Raw genomic sequence first — 26,179 nt, forward strand, 5'->3', positions numbered from 1 at the left:
TCCACTAATCTTAGATGATTCAGAAGGCATCTTAGAATGTTCTGAGACATTCTGTCATTTTTATGAACATTGGTTACTAGGTCTATGCTTAAATGTATGTGTGTGTTGAGGGGTGAATCACATTGTGTGCTAAACTCTTTCCAGCTCCCCAAAGTATTTTTTAAATTGTTGTATTTAATATTTTAGAATAGGTGATACAATGCATATAATTAACAATTCTAAAGGTACAGGTGGGTATACTACGAAGAGTAAATCTCCTTTCTAATCTTGAACCTTGGACACCCAATTTGCTACCTCAGAGGCAACTACTATAACTAGTTTACTGTGTGTAATTGTGGTTTGGGGATGCCTGGACAAGCATATGCACACATATACAGAGCTACCTTATTTTTCATAAGCAGCTGCATAATATTTCATTGCACATGATATATCCTAATTTATTTAGCCAGATCCCTACTGATGAATGTCTGGATTGTTTCCAATCTTTTGCTATTTAAACAACCTTGTAATGATCACCTAGTGCATACCACATTTTGTGGATGTGTATTTCCAGGATATTTGGAGAATAAATCTCCAGAATTGGAATTGCTGGGTCAATTCATTTGTGTTTTTAATCAATGTTACCAAATTGCCTTCCATATGGGTTGGATCAATCAAGCTCCCACAAGCAACATAATTATACTCCCACTAGAGACTCGTTAGCGTAATGGGTGATTAAACTTTTAAATCTCTACCTATCAGATTAGTAAAAACTGATATTTTGGATTTTCCTTGTTATGAGTGAGATTGTGCATCTTTTCACACCTTTAAGAGTCGTTTGTACCTCCTTTTCTATGAACTGTTTATATCATTGACCCATTTAAAAAAATTTCATTGCTATTCTCTTTCCTATTGAATTGCAAAAGTCCTTCATGTATTAAGGGGATTTGTTTTATTTAGTGAGTTGATTGCAGATACTTTCCCAGTTTATCCTTTGTCTTTTAATTTTGTTTTTGTCTCTTGCAGAAATTTTTTATTTTTATATGGTTGGATTTATCAATCTTTTATTTTATGGATTCTGGGCTTTGTGTCATATTTGAAAAGGTTTTTCCCACTCCAGTAGATAAGTTTATGTTATTAACTAATTCTCCTATATTTTCATCTTGTATTTAATGGTTTCATTCTCATGCTTAAGATTTCATTCTTCTGTAATTAATTTTGGTAAAAAGTATGAGTTAGAAATCCAACTAAATTTTCAAAAGGGCCTCTCGAGTGTTCTAACACCCTTCATTGAATAATCCATTTTTCTCTCACTAGTTGGAAATGTATCAAAAACCAAATTTTTGTGTGTATTTGAGTGTCTTTCTAGATGCACCAGTATGTTTTAATTATTGTAGTTTCAATGTATTTGAATGTTTGGTTGTGATAGTAACATTTCTTCAGCCATTTTTTTTGGTCTATTCTTATTTTATTTATTCATACAAACTTTAGAGGCAGTTTATTTACTCTCAGAAAAAATATTATTGGAATTTTTATTGATATGCATTACAGTCCAGATTAACTTTGGGGGAAGTGATTTTATGATTTTTGAGTATTTCTAACCAAGAATATGGTAGACCTTTCTATTTAAGGGTTTTTTGTGGTCCTCAGTAGCATTTAATTTTTTGTTTTAATTTTGCTCATTTTCCCTTTTCATTTACAGATCTCTTTTCTTTTTTTAATGTCACTATAAAATGGGGCTCTTTTACCTCAAGATCTTGTAAGTGGTTGTAGTTTGTACATATTGTGACTTTTGATTTCTGGACACTAATTTTCTGCCCAGCTACTTCACTCCATTTTCTTATTATTTGTAATAGTTTTCTTTAGATTCTCTTATTTTTTTAGGTAAAAAAATGTATCTGCAAATAATGATCATTTTATCTCTTCCTTTCCAATTTTTATATATTTTTTTATTTCTTTCTCTTATCTAATTATACTGGCTAATACTCTCAAAACAATATTAAATAATAGTGGTGATAAAGAATATCTTTGTCTTGTTCCTTTATTGAGATGTGTTTAAATGTTTCTTCATTAAGAATGAAGTTTGCTTTTAGGTTGACTGTATATGAAAATACATAAATGTATATTTCTAATAATGTTAAAAAGGATTTATCTACTATTATAGTAAAAATTTTTTTAAAAGCAAGAATTGAGAATGGATAATGAATTTATAAATGCTTTCTCATCAGCTATCAATGCTCATATGGTTTTTATCTCTTTTTATAGTGCATGGTTAAATTTATTGGTTTTTAACTAATAATTTTAAACATATACAAAAATAGAATAGTTTAATTAAGCCCCACATACCCATCGGCTAGCTTCAACAACTATCAACTCATGGACAATGTCATTTCACTTGGATTCTACCTAATTATCTTCCTCCCTTCAAATTATCTTGAAGCAAATCTCAGATATATCATTTCATCTGTAAAGATTTCCATATTAATTGGTAAGTTTTATTTTTTATAAACATAACCACATCATTATCCTACCTAAAAAATTAACGATAATAATAATAGTAACTAAACAATAAAATTAACAACAGTATTCAATAACGCCAAATATCCAATATTGATGCATTTCCTTGAGTGATAGCAATTTGTTACAATCAGGGTCCAAATAAGATTTCATCATTGCAATTGTATTTCTTAAATTTCTTGTAATCTATGATTTCACTTCCATGTCTTTTTTTCCTTGTAATTTTTTGTTGACGTAATCAGTCCTGTAGAGTTCCCTATAGTCTGTATTGTGTTGATTGCATCTCCATGGTGTTGATGAATGTGCTCTTCTATGCCCTGTTTTTCCTATAAATTGATAGTTAAATGTTGTGGTTGATCAGATTTAGATTTCTTTTGTCAAGACCTCTTCATAGGTTGTGTTGGGTACTCCAGCCGAGGTACACATTGTCTGGTTTTCTCCCTTTTGGGGATGTTAGCAACCACTGATGATTATTTTCTAGACCCATTATCCTAGACAGGGGGATATTCTGTTTTTACTTCTTCCCTTATTAGCTGGAATACTTCCAGCTAAAGAGAAGCTTTCCTTAAACAACTACTTGGGTTCCCTGAGGTATAGTTCAGGAAGGAAAGACAGGAGAGGTGCTTGATTCTTTCCCTTTAATGACCAGTTTTAAACATATGAAGTGATTCCCTAGCGTGTTCCAATGATGACCAATGCTTCTTTTCCTATCATTACGAACTTATCATTATGAAGACACATGTGTGTTCAAATCCTTTGCAGTTCTTATCCTTATTGGTGCATGCATTTTCCCAGATTTGGTTAGTGGGAGCCTATTCAAGTTGGCTCCTGAGTCCTTTAGATACAACTTTTGTAACCTTTGAAAACTTCATTACTTTCTGGTATAACAAGTTGTTCTAGGCTCATCTTTTACATTTCCTGCTCCAGATCTTGATCTACCATTTCTCCAAGAAGCCCTGAAGTACTTAGAGACCATGATCTGGTGCTGTGGGTGCTTATTACTTCCGGCTTGGTTATTATTTCTAGGTCTTTTCGGCGGACAGAGACGGAAAATTTTTTCAAAGATAAAATACATCGTGAATTTATACTAATACTTCTAATTCAAAGTCAAGACTTTGACTTAATTTCAAGTTTTTACTTAATTTCATTGACGTTACATCCATGCCTCTTTTCCTCTACATTGAAATTTCTGTTCTTAAAGATACCGGTATAATTACTCATTTTCCTTATACCACACTAAACACACAGTAGTCTGAGAGTAACATTAACAGTACTTTCCAAAACATGATTAGTTTAAAAGTTTAAAATTTTTTGCAGTTCTTTTATAATTAGAGGATATCCCAAAAGAAATGAACTGACACATTACAATGTTTTAAAGTCAGCTGGAATGATTTATTTCTTGTGGTAATTTTTCTCTTTTGATCAGTTAATACAGTAAATTATATTTTTAGATATCGTAATATTGAGCTATCTTTGCATTTCTAAAATTACCCCATGTGAAGAATCCTATGTAAGATTTTTACGTCAATATTAATAAGTGAAATTGGTCTGTGGGATGTTTTATGGGCTGTATTTGTTGGTTTTGCTATCAATGTTATGACAAAATGAATTTGGGAATTGGAAGCTCTCCTTTTTCTATGCTTAAAACCAGTTTAAATAACATCAGACAGAGATGCAAAAGCAATTCAATGGAGAAAAGAGTCTTTTCAACAAATAGTGCTGAAAAAATTGAGCATCAACATGCAAAAAAAGAATGAACACACCACTGATCACATTGATCACATCACTTATAAAAATTAGCATGTAATGAACAATAGAATTAAATGTAAAACCTAAAGCTATAAAATCTCTAGAGGAAAATATAGCAGAAAATCTTAGTGAACTGGCATTAGGCAAAGATTTCTTAGAGACAGCCACAAAAGCATGATCCATAAAAGAGTAAAAATGATAAATTGGGCTTCATCAAAATTTCAAAACTTCTGCTTCTTGAAACCACTAGTAAGAGAGTGAAAAGACAAGCCACAGACTGGGGGAGAATGTGTGTAAAACACATATCTGATAAACAACTTGTATCCACGATACATAAAGAACTTTCAAACTAAGAAGAAAATAAACAACCTAAAAATAGGGCAAAGATATGAACAATTATTTCACCGAAGAAAAAATATAAATGGAAAATAAACACATGAAAAGATAACTCAACAACATTCGTTATTAGGGAAATGAAAAATAAAACCACAATTAGATAACACTACAAACCTTTTAGAATGCCTAAAATTAAAAAACTACAAAATTCCCCTGACAATATCAAGTGCTGTTGAGGGTATTCAGCAACTGGAACTCTCATCCATTGCGGTGGGAAAACAAAGTGGTTCAGCCACTTCAGAAAACAGTTTGGCAGTGTCTTACAAGTTAGACATATCCTTACATATAATCCAGCCATCCTACTAGTAGATATTTATCAAAGAGAAATGAAAACTCATGTTCGTGCAAAACCCTGTACACAAATGTTTATGGCAGCTTTATTCATAACCGCCAGAATTCTCGACTACTTCCCGTGAGTAAAAGCATTCATTCTTTCACCCTCCCCCCAGCTACAATGGGTGTTCACCTGAAGGCAGGTAGGAGGGGTTCAGGTAGGGCTTCATGTGCTTCCTGCAGGAGCAGCAGCTCCCCTCTTCTAGGCCTGCACCCCTGAGAGAAGCTCTCTCCCATCTTTTGCTCTGCTCCTCATCATTTTCTCGTGAGACTCAGTGGAGTTCTGTGGAGAATAGCTAGTGAGTGAGTGTGAGCTCCATCCGTATTCACGGCTCCTAGGCGTGCTGTCCTCTCGCACCAGCTCACACGGGGCCTTCAACTGCATGCTTTTTACCCTCTTGGTTGGTTCCTGATGTCCCTTGCTCCCGTTCTCTGCCACAGGGGAGCCGGTGCACGTGCCCTGTTTTCCTTGGATAGTCTCGTGTTTGTTTGGATTTCTGGCTTCTTTTTTCCCTGAGATCTTAGCTCTCTGTTGGATTAAAGAAAAGCTTGATTTTGTGGTTTGTCTGGCTTTTTTGAGCTGGGATGGGAACTTATCCTAAATTTCTCCATCCTAGGAAGTAGTGAAACTCTGGCTGCGTTGTTTTTAATCAATCTAAAAAAAGAAAAGCTTGATTTTGTGGTTTGTCTGGCTTTTTTGAGCTGGGATGGGAACTTATTCTAAATTCCTCCATCCTAGGAAGTAATGAAACTCTGGCTGCATTGTTTTTAATCAATCTAAAAGCTATAGTTGTTTCCAAGAAAGCATTTATGATTTGTCTTTTTTGGTTGTTTTTATTTCATACAATACAGAGAAAGTTTCTTGATTAGAGTTACGTGCATCAATTTCAATACTATCACATTTATATCTCATTTATTTTGAAAATCTTTGAACTAGAATAAGAATTTTCTTGCAATAAAAGTTTTTTCTTGCTGACTGTCATATTATTTTACCTTTTAAGGAATATGAAAGTATAGAAGAATACTTTTTTTTTTGAGCGCTAATAACAGCAGCTTCTTTTCTAATTCATGTTTTAATAGTTTATAACATTGTGAAATTTTGGGTTGTACATTTTTGTTTGTCCATCACCATATATATGACTCTCTTCACCCCTTGTGCCCACCCCCCACCCCCCACCCCCAATGCCCCTGGTAACCACAATACAGTTTTCTCTGTCCATGTGTTGGTTTATATTCCACATATGAGTGAGATCATACAGTGTTTGTCTTTCCCTTTCTGGCTTATTTCACTTAACATAATACCCTCCAGGCCCATCCATGTTGTTGCAAATGGGACAATTTTGTCTTTTTTTTGTGGCTGAGTAGTATTCCATTGTATATATATACCACATTTTCCTAATCCAGTCATCAGTCGAGGGACACTTAGGTTGCTTCCACTTCTTGGCTATGGTGAATAATGCTGCAATGAACATAGGGGTGCATAAGCCTCTTTGGATTGTTGATTTCAGGTTCGTTGGATAGATTCCCAGTAATGGGATAGCTGGATCATAGGGTATTTCTATTTTTAATTCTTTGAGGAATCTCCATACCGTTTTCCATAGAGGCTGTACCAGTTTGTGTTCCCGCCAGCTGTGTATGAGGGTTCCTATTTCTCCACATCCTTTCCAACATTTGTTGTTTTTTGTCTTGGTGATTATAGCCATTCTAACGTGGATGAAGTGATATCTTAATATTGTTTTGATTTGCATTTCCCTGATGATTAGTGATGTTGAACATCTTTTCATGTGCCTATTGGCCATCTGTATATCTTCTTTGGAGAAGTGTCTGTTCATTTCCTATGCCCATTTTTTGATCAGGTTGTTTGTTTTTTGTTGTTCAGTTGAGTGAGTTCTTTATATATTATGGAGATTAACCCCTTGTCAGATATATGTTTTGCAAATATTTTCTCCCAGCTGGTGGGTTGTCTGTTCATCTTGATTCTGGTTTCACTTGTCTTGTAGAAACTCTTTAATCTGATGAAGTCCCACTTGCTTATTTTTTCTTTAGTTTCCCTAGTCTGGGTAGGCATGTCATCCAAAAAGATTCCTTTATGACCAATGTCAAATAGTGTGTTGCCTATATTTTCTTCTATGAGTTTTATAGTTTCAGGTCTCACCTTCAGGTGTTTGATCCATTTTGAGTTAATTTTTTGTGAATGGCGATAGCAGATGGTCCACTTTCATTCTTTTGCATGTGGCTGTCCAGTTTTCCCAACACCATTTATTGAAGAGACTTTCCTTTCTCCATTGTATGTTCTTAGCTCCTTTGTCAAAAATTAGCTGTCCGTATATGTGTGGTTTTATTTCTGGGCTTTCAGTTCTGTTCCATCGATCTGTGTGTCTGTTTTTGTACCAGTACCATGCTGTTCTGATTACCATTGCTTTGTAGTATGTTTTGAAGTCAGGGGTTGTGATGCCTCCAGCTTTGTTCTTTTTTCTTAGGATTGCTTTAGCTATTCGGGGTCTTTTGTTGCCCCATGTGAATTTTAGTATTCTTTTTTCTATTTCTGTGAAGAATGTCATTGGGATTCTGATTGGGATTGCATTGAATCTATAGATTGCTTTAGGTAATATAGACATTTTAACTATGTTTATTCTTCCAATCCATGTGCATAGGATGTCTTTCCATTTCTTTATGTCATCATCAATTTCTTTCAATAATGTGTTGTAGTTTTCATTGTATAGGTCTTTCACCTCCTTGGTAAGATTCATTCCTAGGTATTTTATTCTTTTTGATGCAATTGTAAATGGTATTATCTTTTTGAGCTCTCTTTCTGTTACTTCGTTATTAGCATACAGAAATGCAACTGATTTTTGCAGATTGATTTTGTACCCTGCAACTTTGCTGTAGTTCGTTGATTATTTCTAATAGTTTTCCAATGGATTCTTTAGAGTTTTCTATATATAAAATCATGTCATCTGCAAATAGTGAGAGTTTCACTTCTTCATTGCCTATTTGGATTCCTTTTATTCCTTTTTCTTGCCTAATTGCTCTGGCCAAAACCTCCAGTACTATGTTGAATAAGAGTGGTGAGAGTGGGCAACCCTGCCTCGTTCCTGTTCTCAGAGGAATGGCTTTCAGCCTTTCCCTGTTGAGTATGATGTTGGCTGTGGGTTTGTCATAAATACTCTTAATTATGTTGAGGTACTTTCCTTCTATACCCATTTTGTTGAGAGTTTTTATCATAATTGGATGTTGTATCTTGTCAAATGCCTTCTCTGTGTCTATTGAGATGACCATGTGGTTTTTATTCTTTGTTTTGTTGATGTGGTGTATCACGTTGATTGATTTGCAGATGTTGAACCATCCCTGCATCCCTGGTATAAATCCCACTTGATCATGGTGTATGATCTTTTTAATGTATTGCTGTATTCGGTTTGCCAATATTTTGTTGAGGATTTTTGCATCTATGTTCATCAGCGATATTGGCCTGTAATTTTCCTTCTTTGTATTGTCTTTGTTTGGCTTTGGTATCAGGGTGATATTGGCCTTGTAGAATGAGTTAGGAAGTATTCCATCTTCCTTTATTTTTTGGAATAGTTTGAGAAGGATGGGTATTAAATCTTCTTTGAATGTTTGGTAAAATTCACTGGAGAAGCCATCTGGTCCTGGACTTTTATTTTTTGGGAGGTTTTTGATTACTATTTCAATCTCTTTACTTGTGATTAGTCTATTCAGACTCTCCATTTCTTCTTTGTTCAGTTTTGGGAGGTTGTATAAGTCTAAGAATTTATCCATTTCTTCTAGATTGTCCAATTTGTTGGCATATAGTTTCTCATAGTATTCTCTTATAATCCCTTGTATTTCCATGGTATCCATTGTAATTTCTCCTCTTTCATTTCTAATTTTATTTACTTGAGCCTTTTCTCTTTTTTTCTTAGTAAGTCTGGCTAAGGGTTTGTCAATTTTGTTTATCTTCTCAAAGAACCAACTCTTTGTTTCATTAATCCTTTCTACTGTGTTTTTGCTCTCAATGTCATTTATTTCTGCTCTGATTTTTATTATTTCTCTCCTTCTGCTGACTTTGGGCTTTGTTTGTTCTTCTTTTTCTAGTTCTGTTAGGTGTAATTTAAGGTTGCTTATTTGGGCTTTTTTTTGTTTGTTAAGGTGGGCTTGTATCGCTATGAGTTTCCCTCTCAGGACAGCTTTTGCTGCATCCCATATGATTTGGTATGGCATATTTTCATTTTCATTTGTTTCCAGATATTTTTTGATTTCTCCTTTGATTTCATCAATGATCCATTGGTTGTTCAGTAGCATGTTGTTTAATCTCCACATTTTTGTCACTTTCCCAGTTTTTTTTTCGTGGTTGATTTCCAGTTTCATAGCATTATGGTCTGAAAAGATGCTTGTTATGATTTCAATTTTCTTAAATTTATTGAGGCTTGCTTTGTTTCCCAACATATGGTCTATCCTTGAGAATGTTCCATGCACGCTTGAGAAGAATGTGTAGTCAGCTGTTTTTGGCTGGAGTGCTCTGTATATGTCTACTAGGTCCATCTCGTCCAGCTTTTTCATTTAAGTCCACTGTTTCTTTATTGACTTTTTGTCTGGATGATCTATCCATTGATGTAAGTGGGGTATTATGATCCCCTAGTATTATTGTGTTGTTGTTAATGTCTCTTTTTAGGTTTGTTAATAGTTTCTTTATGTACGTTGGTGCTCCTATGTTGGGTGCATATATATTTATAATTGATGTGTCTTCTTGGTGGAGTGTCCTTTTTATCATTATATATTTCCCTTCTTTGTCTTGCTTAACCTGTTTTATGTTGAAATCTACTTTGTCTGATATGAGTATGGCAGCACCTGCTTTCTTTTCTTTGCCATTAGCTTGGAGTATTGTCTTCCATCCTTTCACTCTGAGCCTGTGCTTGTCTTTAGAGCTGAAATGTGTTTCTTGGAGGCAGCATATTGTTGGGTGTTGCTATTTAATCCATCCTGCCACTCTGTATCTTTTGATTGGAGAGTTCAATCCATTTACATTTAGGGTAATTATTGATATATGAGGGCTTAATGTTGCTGTTTTGTCATTTATTTTCCAGTTCTTTTGCATTTCCTTTGTTTCTTGTCTCATTTGTTTTGGACTGCCAATTCAGTTTGGTTGTTCTGTCTTATGACTCTTCTAGTTTTCTCTTTGTTTATCATATGTGATTTTGTTTTGATTATTTGTTTAGTGGTTACCTTGAAGTTTGTATAAAAAATCTTGTGTATGAGCTAGTCCATTATCTGAGGGCCTCTTATTTCCTTATACTAAGTCAATTCAATCTTTTTCCTCTTCCCCTTCTAAGTCGTTTTTGGTATACCTTATTCTATCTTGTGTTGTGGGTGTGTGTTTACAGTGATGAGGTTATATTTATTTTTGGTGAATTCCTTCCTTTGATCTTTGATTTTGGTATTTAAGTGGTTGCTAACCTATACCAGTAAAGATCTACCATTTTTCTGAGTTTATCTACCTATTTTTCTCCTTGCTCCAAGCTTTGTATTCTCTTTTTCTTCTTTTTTTCAGGCCTGAGGACCTTCTTGAGTATTTCTTGTAGTGGGGGTCTCATGGCAATGAACTCCCTTAGCTTTTATTTATCTGGGAAAGTTACTATTTCTCCATCATATTTGAAGGATATTTTTTGTGGGTTAGAGTATTCTTGGCTGAAAGTTTTTGTCTTTCAGTATTTTGAATATATCATTCCAGTATCTCCTAGCCTGTCAAGTTTCTGTTGAGAAATCCACTGAGAGCCTGATGGGAGTTCCTTTGTACGTTATTTTTGGTTTTTGTCTAGCTGCCCTTAATATTGTTTCTTTGTCATTGACTTTAGCCAGCCTTACCACTATATGTCGTGGAGTGGGCCTTTGCCTGTTGACATATTTAGGCGACCTATTGGCTTCACTTACTGGTATTTCCTGTTCCTTCCCCAGATTTGGGAAGTTATCAACTATTATTTCCTTGAATAGGCTCTCTGTTCCTCTTTCCCTCTCTTCTCCCTCAGGAACACCTGTAATTCTTATGTTACATTTCCTAACAGAGTCAGATATTTCTCGGAGACTTTCTTCATTTCTTTTTAGTTTTAGTTCTCTCTCCTCTTCCATCTGAAGCATATCTGTATTCCTATCCTCTATAATGCTAATTCTTTCCTCCATATTGTCAGCTCTGTTCTTTAAAGATTCCAGATTCTCCTTTATCTCCTCCATTGTGTTCTTCATCTCCATCAGTACTGATTGGTTTTTCTTTATGATTTCAATCTCTTTTGTGAAGAAACTCCTAATCACATTGAATTGTTTGTCTATGTTATCTCGTATTTTGTTGAGTTTTTTTTATGATAGCTATTTTGAAATCTCTGTCGTTTAGGTTATGGATTTCTGCGTCTTCAGGGTTGGTTTCTGGGTGCTTGTCATTTTCCTTCTGATCTGGTGATTCCATGCACCTTTGCATTGTGGTTCCTGTATTTGCTTTGTTTTTCCTCATCCTGGAAATATCTGGTTGCAATTTCCACCCGCCGCCACTGTGTCGGGGTTAAGGGCTGTGTAATATGGGCCCCCTGCGCTCTGCCCCAGCTGCTCACTGTGATCGGCTGGCCACTTGGTCTGGTCTGGTCCACTGAGCTGCAGTGTCTGGCGTGCGATGAGGGGCGGGGGGGCTCTCTCTTTTGCCCACTGGGTCCCTGGTGTGGGGGGCTTCTCACTCGCCCCTCCTTATCTGCTCTCCTGGGGTGCTCAGATGTTGATGATACCCCTGTAGCAGTCCTGAGTCCTCTGTGTGGGAGTTTCCCACTGGCTGAGAGATCCCAAAGAGCTACGGTTTCCCCGCAGAGGGCCGCCCCTCCCACCTCTCTGGGAGCCATGCGGACCGAGATCACTGATCTGATGGGGAGGGAGAGGAGTTCTCCTTACCTCTCCCCACTTCCTCCGGGGGCCCCAGCACATTCCACTCTCAGATGTGTGGCAGTGTGGATCTTTCTGATCTTCCTTTTTACTGTCTAGGAGTCCGTTGTTGGTCTGTGACTATTCCTTTTGTTGTGTCTTATCGGGGGAAGAGTTTACGGGAAAGCTCACTCTGCCATGACACTGACGTCCTAGAAGAATACTTTTTAAATGAATCTTTCTTTGTTTGATTTGAAACTCAAATACAATGGAGTCTTTCAGTAGAGAAGAGATTTTGCTTAGTATAAGATTTTTGAAAGAAATGCATAATTGTTTATTAATGTTAATCTCAAGAGTAAATGATTCCAATTTCAAAATTTTCTTAAAAATTCAGAATAATGACCTCTCCCCTCTGGCCACCTCTGGCTAAGATGCTTCCCTCCAATTTGTCCCATTGCTTTAGGGCCCTCACAGTTGCCACTTCTGATGAGATTGGTCCAGTGGGGCTTCCCTCCCTTCCTGCCTCATGCAACTCTGCTAAGTAGAGCTTTCATAACCGTGGCCTTGATAGCCTTTCTCCTCTAGCCAGCCGAGGTTTCTTTTTTTCCTTTCTCTTTCTTCCCCAGTTCTACCAATCACATTCAATTTCATCCCCAAGCCCTTGCATCTTCATTTTGTGCTGTTGCTTTATAGACATCTAGTTTCTTTAAGATTCTAATTCTTGCCAGCATGCTAGTCACCGTTTTCTTCCTACTCTGTGGCAATGTTTTACTGAGTTATTTTTCTTTGCTGTTGTTTTTACCCTTTGCTTTAGTCTCCCTTCCTCCTTGTACCATTTTTACTTAGGTCCTATTCAAGTTTCTTTATAGCATTACTCAAATATGGTGACTCTTCCATATCAGCTATTTACCAGGTTTGGGTAAGGAAAGTACCTGGGCTATTTTCCAGGCTTGTAAGAATTCCCCTGTGAGGCAAGGTTGGATCTGAGCATTCTTTTACCCCTTAGTGCTCCCCAGCCAACTCAGACTAGTGCTGCTAGGCTGCTCATTAAGTTTCTTTCCTTCACCTCACTTCACTGACAACGTACGTCTTGAAAATACCACTTGCCTATACGATCCTTTCCCTACTTCTTGAGAACTTGGAGCTAACCCTGACTCAGGAAAGCCCTGCCAGCACTCTGCACACCCATTCTCAATGTTCTGAACAAGGGCTTGCGATACAGGGTGGGCCATCTACTTTGGAGAAATGGGCTCTGGCAGTTTTGTCTGAGGCTCGTAACCATCAGAATCCTCTCTTGGTGTCTTTCTACATCTGCATTTGACTTTCACTGCTTTGGTATGATTTCCCCACATATCATGATTGGAGATTTCAGTTGTTCTCTAATTTCATTGAAAATGGATTTGTATTTCAATTTCCTATTTTCCTGTTGCATCTGGCTGATTTCCTACATTTTAAAACTAGAATTTCTTTTTTTCTCCTCTTATCCCACCCCAATATTATCTTTTTAATACAACATGTTCTATTTAATAATCCAGTAGGATTAACAGACATTTGGTCCAAAACAGACAAGACCAAATGTCCTGCAAGGATTCAATATATGGAATATCTTTTGACATTGAGTCACTTTTCTAAAATAAACAACCTTGCATATTTGATAGATTATGTTCCTGGAAAGTTGTTACTAATTAGTTCATGACAAGGAGCTCCAGGTTGTCCTACTGAAACTATTTTATGAATGGAGATTTCATTCCTAACCAAGCTCCTGCCACTTAACTTTTGATGGGAATGTTCTTAGATATGACCAACTATGAATAATACCATGTATAAATAGATGGCTACATAATGGCAACGGCAAAGAAACACGTTTTAAGTGCAGATGAAGTGACTAAATAGGGAGCTGATAATGTCTCTGCTTAATAACTTTGAGTGGATACATAAAGGAAGGAATGGATATGAATTTATAGGAAAATTGGCACTGGAGTTGATTGCCATCAGAACCAAACTAATCAGCTGGTCAATGCATTTGACCAGTAGCCAGTAAGTGGTGAATATATTTGACCAGTAACTAGTTAACCAGTAACTGATCCCACAAAAATGTTTTCTAAAACAATGGAGAAGCCTAGAGCAGTAGACAAGAAGGAGATGAGGGTGCAGCTGCTGTCCAGGTAAAGAGTGTGGTCTAATTTCCCTCTCTCCTGTGAGCAATCATCATGACAGGCCCATGGTTCTCATAGCAGCTTCCCTCAGTCATTGCCTTGGCAACTTCACCTCCTGCCACCTTCCTTCTGGTTCTCTGTGCTCCAGCCACACCGGTCTGCTCTCAGTTCTGCAAACTAGCCAAGCTCTTGTCCAGCTCAGGAGCTTTGTGTATGTTGTCCCCTCTCTCTGGCATGTTCTTCCTCTGCTCCTTATCAATTTCCATTCCTTTCCTAACTGCTCCTCTTCCATGAGGCTGCCCTCTGTGCTCCATGGAACTTACATTTGCCTTGTCAGTCTACCTTGAAGATGCCTGTGCCGCTCAATCCAGGGCAAGTTTCCTAAGGCAAGGACCATGCTCTGGTTCTCTGTATATATGTTTATTCTATGTTTAGTTAGTTTTAATTGCTCTGATTACTTAAAAAAAAATTTTAAGAAGCGTTAGATTCCAAAATATTCCCATGAGGTGTAAGTGTCATGGTTAAAATAAAGATAAAAGAAAGATCAGAAACCACGTGGAACAGGTGGAAATAATTGCACCTGGTGTGAAATAATTCCTGAAAGTGAGTGGTCTGCCTTTGTCTCCAGTACAGCATCAGCATAGGGTCTTACAGCAACCGAACATTAATTACTAAGTGTAACTGAGTTGCCCATCTCCAAAAGCCAGCTAAGAGCACCTAACTCACAGCTAGAGGTTGGGAGATGGCTAGAGGTTGGGAGATCCCACCTGTATTAGTTGTCTGAATTTTTAGTCTTTTGTCTTTACATCTAGAAACTGCTCCTGAGACAAAATGTGAGAAAGCTGTGGTAAAAGAGTGGCCTTAGGAAAAACTACCCAGGGCTGTCTGGGTCACGAGCTCCCCCATACCCGGCTCCTGGGCGCAGTGTGGGGGCTGCAGGGCTTCCTTTCCCGCCTCTCTGGGGGCTGGCAGCCAGCCCAGGCTCCGGCTGGTCTCGGTGGGGGACACCCCGTGCCCTCCAAGTTGCGTCTCCTTGCTTCTCACCTCTAGTGAAATGGCTTTTCTACATTTCTTATCAGATCCATCATGGGAGCAGTGCTCTTCCTTTTATCTGCCACTTTTAAGTATTTTAAAAGATTGAATGCAATCCTTTTTCTGTTAGTCTGCCCTCTACTCCCCCTCCTTCCCCTCACACAGGCTTTGTTCCACCCACTGTTTGCTGTTTCCTTCACAGCAGGTGATCCAGCCAGCAAAGGCAGCCACGATGCCACCTGCACAGGTGTGGTCACCCGTGGGAAGCTGAAACCATCTAAACTGACCCCTTGTCCACCCACAACATATGACAGATATGATAAAGGAAGGCTTATAAGGATAGATAAAACGATTTAAAGTTATTTCTAATCCCCCTGCCTTGTGGCCTAGGGTATTTCCTGGTAATAAGGAGGGCCCTTTATAAGTTAAATGCCCTCAACATGGAGGATGCAGGTTCAGAGGCAGAGAAACTGGACAGAGTTCCATTGCTGTGCATGATAGGGAGTGGGAGGAGATGAGACGGGAATAGAGAAATCAGGAGGAAGGAGACAGGGAAGACGAAGGCCAGACCCTGGGATATATGGGAGAAAAGAAAGAGAAAGAGAGGAGAGGACCCCTACCACAGCCCTCCACCAGCAGAGACATATGCAATGGGGAATTTTCCAGGGAAATGTTACTTATTGTGCAACCATGTTCTGGGAATTTTCATCAAAATTGTTGAAAGCACAGTGTGCTTGTAGAGTTACATTTCTCGTGGAAGATAGTGGTGAAGAGCATGGGTTTTGTGTCAAGTTGGGTGGGTTGGGACCTGCTCAAACATTGACTCTGACTTTAACTAATAATGCCCATGTGTGATGTTTAATCCAGCCACTACCTGTGTCTCCCAGTCATGATTGTCCCACAAGGTAAAGAGCTGAAGTCCCCAACCCAAGACGCCTTTCCTTCAGAGAGAAACATTTTCCAGAACTTCTATGGCCAAAAGCCAAAAGATTGAAAATTATTTGTTTCAAGTGGAAACAGGTAAGATAATTAACAACTATTACTATACTATTTTATAGCACTAAAGTCAGATTGCTAATTTATGAGTGGTATATATTATAAGCTTTATAAGCATAAAACTTGATGTGCTCATAAAATTATCATACTTATAATCTTGTTTGTTTATTCAGCCAGTTGTTCCAAATACATTTATTAAAATTTTTGTTTGAAATGAAATTATCAGCTACTGAGCTAAAATAAATATAGCATCTCTTTTTTCCAGTTGGTATAAAACACTATAGCAATCATGGGAAGCTATTACAGTTTTCAAGACTGTATCCTCCATGATTTCCCTCATAAGACAATCATGACTGAATGGGAATGGAGAGTAGGGGGTACATCCAAGGGGCATTTCACAAAAGGAATGCTGAAATTTTGTGACAAATTGGTCAGAGGGCTGAATGAAAAGACTAAAGTGAAAGATGTCTTCAAATTTCCTCAACTGGGAGACCAGAAGAATTCCAATGCCCTTGAGTGAAATGGTAAAGTTGGAAGGGAATTCAATTTGAAAGAAAATGAATAAAAGGGGTAAGGCTGTATTTTAGTCCCATTGAATTTGGTATGACAGTTGAGTATCCAAGTTGAAAGTATTAAAAGGCCTTAAAATGGGGGTGTTCTGTGAAGGTGGGAGGTCAGGAGAGAAGATGTAGATCTAAAAGTCATCAACATTGAATCCAAACAGATAAAAGTAGATGAAATCTCAGAGTGAAAATAAAGGCATAAGTTCTGACTCTAAGAATTGGGAATTGGTGCTACATGAGTTTTTATGTAGTTATTTTTGGCAGCCAGTACTACATTTCATTCAATTGATGATAACAGTAAGATTGGGGAAACATATTTCCTGTTTTTCTATAGGTTTTCCATTATTTCTCTACTCAAATTTATCCATTACCATCAAGAAGCCATATTTGTTTTAGTGATAAACTTTCCTCTAGCAAGCATTAAAAAAGAGTCCTGTCTGGCTGCAGATTTTTTAAAATGACACAAACACAACCCATTTTTCCCCTTAATTTTCAGTTCTGAGCTTTCTGACGATGAACTGCTCTGTAGTAGAATAGAGAGGAGGAAGGTGGTGGGTCGAGACAGATCTTTTTATAAAGATCAGCAATCCTCCATGCTTTTATCCCTGGCAAAGATTACATTTAGCACCCAGGGGTCTCAGCTGCCTCAGATCCTTTTCAGAATGAGTAGCTGTGGCACCGCCGATGGTTTGGGCTGTCCTTTTTTGACAGTGTTAAATATATACCCCAGTGAGCTATAAGTCAGTGATTTATCTAAGAATAAATCATATGTCTAATAAGGGACCACTTCTTTTAAATTGGACAGTGTGTTATATTAAACAGACAGATTTTCTCAAAAATACAAAATGTGTCAGCCAGCCATTTTTAATGAATACGACTTAAAATTCCTCTTTCTTTAGGAGAAAGCGATTTCTCTTCAAAAGGGCAAAACTAGAGGATTTGCAAAGTTTTGTTGGCTATTGTGTATACTTTATTTAATCTTTCAGCCATGGGGAGAGTTAAGATTCCTTCCAGATTTTTTCCTGTCAAGGTTGCTGATTAGGGAAGGGAAGGAAAGGAATAAAGGGCAGAATACTCAGGAGCTGAACTTGGCGGAAGCGCAGCAGGACAGGGTCCCACGTGGACTGATTTTGTTTGTGCATATGCTAGTCTTTCCCACTGCACATGTTCAGTGTCATCTCAGGGATCGGGTGCCCTCATTTGCTGTCACATCCCTGGTGCTTAGCATTGTATCTGAAATGCCTGGTCGGTGCTCAGCAACTATCTTCTGAATAGATACATGTTATGTGCCAAAACAAGATGATTATTTCTTAAGTATCAGATTCCATCTTGGGCTATTCTGATTTGCCAGAGATGCAATCTGTCCCTTTACCACGATTAGGCTGGAAGCAGAACTGGAAAAGAGAAAAGATTTTAAATATTAAGATGCATCCACTATTTTCATCCATAGCATAAGGTGTTTTACAGACATTTACATCTCTGATGGAAAACATTGCTATGTTCTGTGTAGATTTGTTTTAATTAATAGATTTTAGTGGTAGGCAGTGAAAAGAAGGAGAAGAGTATGGGCATGAGCAGAAAGGAAGCTGAGTCCTTCAAAGGGCTGTAATCTGAGAGACCTGACTATCCATAAAAATGAATAAGTGGGGGCTGGCCCCCTGCCATAGTGGTTAAGTCCAGCCTGCTCCACTTTGGCGGCCTAGGTTGACAGGTTTGGATCGCAGGCCTGGACCTACACCACTCGTCAAGCCATGCTGTGGCAGCAACCCACATACAAAGTAGAGGAAGATGGGCACTGATGTTAGCTCAGGGCTAATCTTCTTCAAGCAAAAAAAAAAAAAGAGGAAGATTGGCAACAGATGTTAGCTCAGAGTACATCTTCCTCACCAAAAAAAAAAAAAAAAAAAAAAGAATAAGTGGATCAACTACATTCACACATGACATCAAACAACAGCTGGAGATAGATATAAAGGTGATGGAGACATCTGTTTCTGGCCATATAGTGAATTAAAATATTCAGAAAACCCCTCTTGTGCAAAATACCTAAAAATGCTGGATAAAATGTTTAAATACATGTAGGTTTAGTCCATAGCTAAGCTGGCAAAATATAAGGAAAATACTTAAAGCTGAAAATAATAATAAAGCCATAATCCAGAAAGGTAAGTGGACAATGACCCAGTGGCTGCCCTGGGATAGCTACCTATTCCAGACAAATTAGAGCTTCAATTTTTGGGGGCTGATCTGGGAACAGAGACAAAGCTTAAGGTCAGGACAAGGTGGGAATTCAGGTCAGAGCTCCCTGTCTAAATCTGAGTCTCCCAGAGAATGGCACTCAGGGAGAAGTCAAATTGGGCAGGAGGGAAACTTACCCTACAAAGGCAGACAGAAAGGAAACTTTCCTTAGCTCTAAATGAAGAGGAAATGATGTCTTCCTTTGGAATTTATAATCATAAACTGGCCCTTTCATGGGCCAAAATTTACATTACATGTGTAAGCCCAAAACTCCAAACTAACCACTTAATTGAAAGTGCTCTCTGGTTGGTAATGCTCCGAGACATTCTGTCAGAGAACACAACTTAAACCCAAACCTCAAGTAACTCCCCAGATAAAATTCAATAAATACAAACAAACAATTAAAAAATAAAACTCTTAGGAGAAAACCAAGCACTATGAGTGAGAATTTCCTCACTCAATCCACAAATAGCAAAATCAGACCACAAAGACCAGATTTCCTAATTATCAGGCACAAAATATAAAATAAACATGCATAAATATTTAAAGAAATGAAAGAGAAAATTTAGCCCATGACTCTCAAAGAAAAGACCAAGAAGGAGGCAGGTTTTAAAAAGAATCAAATAGAACCTCCAGAAATAGAAATATAGTTGAGATTAAGAAATAATGAATGGCTTAAAAGACCAATTAGACATAGTTGGAGAAAGAATTGATGAATTGGAAGATGAATCTGAGAAATTATCCAGAATGCAGTGCAGAGAGGCAAAGAGATGAAGTAACATACACTAAATCACAGTCCCAGAAGGAGAGTACTGAGCTAATGGAAAAGAAGCAATATTTAAAGAGATAAAAGAGAATTTTCCTGCATCGATGAGAGACACAAATTACGATATTCAGAAAAAACAAAAATGAATCTATGTTTAGACAATTTACAATGAAACTACAGAATACCTAAGAAGAAGAGAGAATTTTTAATACAGCCAGAGAGAAAAGAACAGTTACTTACAAAGGAATGACAAGTAGGCCTTGGACTTAGGTGAGACAAGTGAAGTGCCTAGGGTATAAAATTAAGCAGATACTCGCTCTCCAGTTCAACAACAATAATGATGCAAAATACTTAAAGGGGGAGGAGTGGCTTTCTCCTTTAAGAGCAGGAAATCACTCCTTTTTAATTCTAAAATGACACTTAATAGCAACTGGTATTGCCAAAGAGCTATAATATACTGTCCCTTATAGTTTCTGCCAAGTTATGCTTCATGAAAAGGGGCTAAAGTCCTCTAGACAAATACTTTTGTAGTCATAAGAATGAAAAGATGAGACATGTAACAACCACTATGAAGGAGGCTAGAAGATTTGTAGATCCAAATTTAATATAAAAGTTGTTAGATATGCTAGAGTCAGAAAAATTTCAGCAAGTCACAAAAAGAAAGTCTCAAAGTAAAACAGAACGATGTATTCTACTCCAACGCAGAGGTAAAAATAGGGTTATTTTAAGGCAGGAATAGCAAATATCTGACACACATGCTGCCACATTAAAATCTTCTGTCCATGCCAGATGCCATTAATTAACTGCAGCACAATATTTCTCAGCTCAGACTTGGTCTCAAAAACTCTTTAATATTGGGGCCAGCCCAGTGGAGCAAGCAGTTAAGTGTGCGTACTCTGCTGCGGGGGCCCGGGGTTCACCGCTTTGGATCCCGGTCGCGCCGCGACGCACCACTTGGCAAGCCATGCTGTGGCGGTGTCCCATATAAAGTGGAGGAAGATGGGCACGGATGTTAGCCCAGGGCTAGCCTTCCTCAGCAAAAAGAGGAGGATTGGCAAATGTTAGCTCAGGGCTGATCTTCCTCACACACACACAAAAAAACTCTTTAATATAGGGTTCCTGACAGGATTTACTAACAGGTTCCGGTTCACTGATATATCTCTATTACCTAGGGCAGTACCTGGAACCTCCTTTCTGCTCAGTAAATATTTGTTGCAGGTGAATGAATTGGAGTTGACAAACAAGACTAAAGCTATTTGCCATTGCTATCAGGTTAGTGACTAATAATTACGAATAATGATGTCTAGAAAGATAACTTTTTCGTCTAATCCATCTCCGCAGAATAGGTGGGTTCTGAGAAGTTAAGGCCTCCTGGTCTGGGAATGTGAGGTACCATTGGAACGAGCTGAGCATAAAGGAATGGCCTGGTGTGTTTGTGGGTTGTACACGGAACTGAGAGGTATTTCTTGAAGATGACATCTGTAGATAATTTTTGCTGACCCCTCTTCCTAACTCCGATTTGTCCACTCGTTTTCCCCTTTAAGAATCAGGCTATAAGGGTGAGCAGATACGTGGAGACTACTGGATGTGAATCAGGTTCAGGTTCTACCAGGCCAATTGGAGTGCATGAGTAAGACTTTTTCTTCTCTAGAATTAATAAGAGTCTGAGAACTAGTGATGAGGGATTCATGAGTTGAGATTCAGATAAGAGCTCTGACCCTTAGAAATCTGTATATCTTCTCAAGGAAGGGCAGCACTAGCTTATGTGAGTATTTCTAGAAGGACCTACCCATTTCCGTGGCAAAGATGGCTGAGGGCCCCCCCGGAGCTCAGAAACTCTAGCCTTTGAGCTGAGTTGATTGGAGAGAAAAAAGGTCCCATCTTGGTACTTCAACCAGAGACTAACCACCTGCTTTGTGATATACCACTAGCCCTCAGTCTTGAGATTGCCGTAACTTAAGGTCGCCAGCTGGATCCGAGTTCCAAAGAAAAGACATAGGAAACTAACAATACATTTAGGTAGACTCAGTAGATAGAGGGGTAAAAGACAAGCCAAAAATCCAAAACAGGAAGTCCCAGTTAAATAGAACTGCTGGATGAGCCAGATGACACTTGCACAAAAAATATACACCAATTAGAGAGATTTAATTACAGTGGTGAAATGAATTTCTAGAAGTAAGGTATTAATTAAAAGTAGTAAGATGAACTGAGTTGAGAATATGATCACTATTGATGCTCAAATTGGTAGTCTAGTAGATCAAGTAGAAGAAATATCTCACACAGAGCAAACATATAAAGAGGGAAAAGATAAAGACTCAGTGTACAGAACCAGCAGCCCTACATGAAAACAATAAGAGTTCCAGAAGGAGGAAAAAGAACACATGGAGAAGCAGTAATTAAATAAATAATAGAGAAAAAGTCCGTGAACTGAAGACAGATCATCAGCCATAGACTGAATCCAGAAATCCAAGTTTCAGACAAGATTGATGAGTAAGGCTATTCTTAGGCGCATTCTGGAACGAGTCTTGAACCTCAAGGATAATGAGAAAATCTTACAAACTTCCGAACAGAGTAGATTTCTTACAATGGAAAAAGAATCCGAGTGCATCAGACTGGAAGACAAAGATAGTTATACCGTATCTGTAGATCACAGGAGAAAATGTCTGCAACCCAGGGATTCTATCCCCAACCAAGATATCATTGACCTATGGACAGGTAAAAGAAAAATATTTGCATAAATGCAAGAATTCAGAGTATACACTGCCTGCATACCAAAGTTTGAGGGCGAATTCCAGCCAAATAAATGAACAGAGCAGAGACTTACAAAGAGGGAAGATGAAGAAAGGAGACAAGAGTGGTAAGCAATGAACCATACCCTGTGTACAGTTAATTTAAATAGGGAACAGTAGAGTGGTAATGTTGGTAATATAACTACCAAATTAAGATTTTCAAAATGTAAAAGACATACTTCAGGAGAAAATATAATTAAAATCTGGAACTAAGAGTATTAACCTATCTCAGCAAAACCTAAGAACTGGAGTTGAAGTGTGGGAGGAAAAGCACTTGAATTTGACCTCATCTGGAAGGGGGAGGTGAAGAAGTTAAAACTTATTCTAAGAGTCTCTTCATATTGAGGGGAGAGGACAGCGGTAGAAACGATCACATTGTTGATAGAAAGAGTTGGTATCTATAGAACAGTAGAGAGAAAGATGTGTTTGACTATGAGTATCAGAGAAGTGCAATAAAAGTGTATGATAGAATTTACAAAGAAATAGACAAAAAAGAATAAATGGTAATCTGGCCAAATTCAAACTAATAGAGAAAAGCAAAGAGAGAAAACAACAAGTAAATAAAGAAATACATAATGTTGGAAGGAATAAAATTAAGTCAGTTTTTACCTCAAATGTGAATAAGCAAAATTTTCCTACTAGGAGATAGGAAATACTCCTACTAGATTGTGTTTAAAAAACAAAGCCCTATATGTTTTTTGGTTTGTTTTGATTTGTTTTACAATATTTTTAAAATTTTTAAAATAATATTACATTTAAAGTAATAAAGAACAGTTGGGGGAAAAGGCAGATGAAAACAACTCAAGACAAATGAAAACAAATATTAATACCAGATAAGGTTGAATATAAGAATAACTACATCAAACAGGATAAAAAAGGATGTTATATAATGATAAAGGTAGAATTTTTGAAAACCAGAAAGATTCATAAAGCTATATACACCAAACAATGCATCAGCTACATAAATATAAATATAATATTTTATTTATTTTATTTTTAACATTTTAATTTGAAAAAATTTAGACTTTCAGAGAAGTTACATAGTATAGAGAGTTCCTGTCTACCCTTTATCCAGCATTCTCTGCATGACCATGGTACAACTATCAAAAATAAGAAGTTAACATTGGCACAATACTATTAACTAAACTACAGAATTTATTTAGATTCCACCAGTTTTTCCACTAATGTCTTTTTTGTTGTTGTTTCAGCATCTAATCCAGGATACCCCATTGTATTTAGTTGTTGGATTTCCTTAGTCTCCTCCAATCTATGACAGTTTCTCAGTCATTCCTTGTCTTTTTTGACCTTGATGCTTTTGAGGAGTACTGGTCAGCTGTTCTGTAGAACGTCTCCCAATTTGGGTGTGTCTGATGTTTTCTCTTGATTAGGTCGAAGTTATGGATTTGGGGGAAAACTACCACAGAGGTGATGTTTCTTTCCAGTGGATCATATCAGCGGATCTATGACGGCAATGTGTCTTGTTACTGGTGATGTTAACCTTGAACACTTAGTTAAGGTGATGTCTGACAAGTTTCTCCAACATAATGTTACTGTTTTTCTCTTTAAAATTAATAAATATTAGGGCAGGGAGATACTTGGAGGCTATGCAAAAATCCTGTTTTGCCTTAAACTTTCACCCACTAATTTTAGCATTCATTGGAGGATCTTGACTGCAGTAACTATTACTGTGGTGTTCCGGTAGTGATTTTCTATTTACCTCATTCCTTTTACGTTTATTAACTGGAATTCTTCTATAAAGAAAAGTTGTCCTTTCTTCCCCATTTATTTATTTATTCAATCATTTATTTGATCACTATGGAGCCCTGGATATTTATTTTATTTTCTGAGTTATAATCCAATACTATCATTTTTTCTGAAATTGTTCCATCTTTGGCCATTGGGAGCTCTTCCAGGTTGGTTTCTGCATTCTTTTGACATGATTCCACTTTTTTTAATTTTAGCACGTCTTCAATTTCTAGCATAACAAGATATTCATCTTATATTTTCTCTGCTCAATCCCTGGACTTTACCACTTCTCCAAGGAGCCCTGATTCCTTTTACTGGAAAATGGTATTTAAAAACCAAGATCTGGGCATTAGGTGTGCTTGCTGCTACTGGGTTGTCTCTGCTTCTAGATAGAGCTAGAAAATATATAGTATGTACTAACTGATCTACACACACACACCACTCTATTTAGATAGATAAATAGATGATAGAAAGATGATAGATAGATAGATAGATAGATAGATAGATAGATAGATAGATAGAGATTCATTTGTTGAAGAACCCCTGGGTTATTTCCAGTTTTTAGTGCTTATGAGTAAAGCTTTTATAAACATTTACATAAAGGTTTTTGTGTGAACATTAAGTTTTCATTTCACTGTGTGTATGTATATATATATATACACACACACACACATACATACATATATATATATATTTTAAAAACATGAGTTCATTCTAAAACCTTCAACTCCAATCCAGCACCAGAAGGTTCATTCTAGCATTCCCAATTTACTTATAACTTCTTTCCCCAACAGTGAGAAACCTGCCTTTCATTATCTTCAATATATTTACTTATTTGTTATACATGTAAAATAGTCTCAGAATTGCTCAGCCATACTCCCGTGAGAAACAAATTCAGTGTGTAGTCTTTTGGGTGTCACTTCTTTTACTTAATAAAATGCATTTAAGATTCATGCATATTGTTAGATGAATCAATGGTTCATGTATTTTTATTGCTGAATAATATTTTATCATATGGATATACCACAATTAGAGTACAGGGTTGATGTGTAGTTCTTTTTGTCTTTTGCCTTAAGTATCCAGTGAAAACACCCTTTAGCAAAGTACTTAGGTCAGTTCCTGTTTTGTCTCATTGTCTTCAGTGTGGCTAAATCATTTATTTGTAATATAGTTAGATTCAATTGTCACAGTCTGCATTTCATCTTGAGTTTCCCTGACATTTTGGTTCATTTTTTAAAATTTGCATATAGTAGAATTCACTCTTTGTGGTGTACAGTTCTATGGGATTTGACAAATGCTAGAGCCACATCTACAACCACGGTACCATACAAAACCACTCCATCGATCCAAAAATTTCCTTGTGCTGCCCCTTTGTAGTTAATCACTCTTGTCATTCCCAATCGCTAGTCATGATTGATCTTTTTGTTGTCTCTACAATTTTGCCTTTTTGAGAACGTCATATAGGTGGAATATAATTCAATGCATAGTCTTTTGGGTCTCGCTTCTTTCACTTAACAAAATGCATTTAAGTTTCATTCATGTTGTTAGATGAATCAATAGTTAGTGTCTTATTGCTGAATAATGTTTTATTATATGGAGGTACCACAATTTGTTTATCCATTCACCATTGAAGGACACCTGGATTGTTTTCAGTTTTTGGCAATTATGAACAAAGCTGGTATAAACATTTGCATACAGGTTTTGTATGAACATAAGTTTTGATTTCACTGGGTAAATACCTAGGAGTGCAATTGCTGGGACATATGGTAAGCATATGTTTGACATTGTGAGAAACAACCCAACTCTTTTTCATAGTGACTGTACCATTTTCCACGTCCATCAGCAATGTGTGTTTCAGTTGCTTTGAATCTTTGCAAGCAAATTGTATTGTCAGCTTCTCTTTTCTTTTGTTTTTGTTTTTAGCTATCCTATTAGATGTATAGTAGTATCGCATTGTGGCTTTAATTTGCCTTTCCCTGATGGCTAATGAGGTTGAAGATCTTTTTATGTGCTTATCTGCCATCCATATATCTT

At 37.2% G+C, this 26,179-nt stretch overlaps 1 long non-coding RNA gene across 1 annotated transcript in view; it reads left to right on the top strand.

Annotated features, from left to right (window-relative positions):
- Positions 1–26,179, top strand: part of LOC131412659 (uncharacterized) — a 120,060-nt gene that overhangs the window by 43,561 nt on the left and 50,320 nt on the right. The window contains exon 2 of the long non-coding RNA XR_009221822.1: positions 15,921–16,073. This is a non-coding gene — a long non-coding RNA (uncharacterized LOC131412659). The remainder of the gene's footprint in view (positions 1–15,920; positions 16,074–26,179) is intronic.

The sequence above is a fragment of the Diceros bicornis genome, chromosome 2 (assembly GCF_020826845.1).
Source record: "Diceros bicornis minor isolate mBicDic1 chromosome 2, mDicBic1.mat.cur, whole genome shotgun sequence".
Taxonomy (NCBI): Eukaryota; Metazoa; Chordata; class Mammalia; order Perissodactyla; family Rhinocerotidae; genus Diceros; species Diceros bicornis.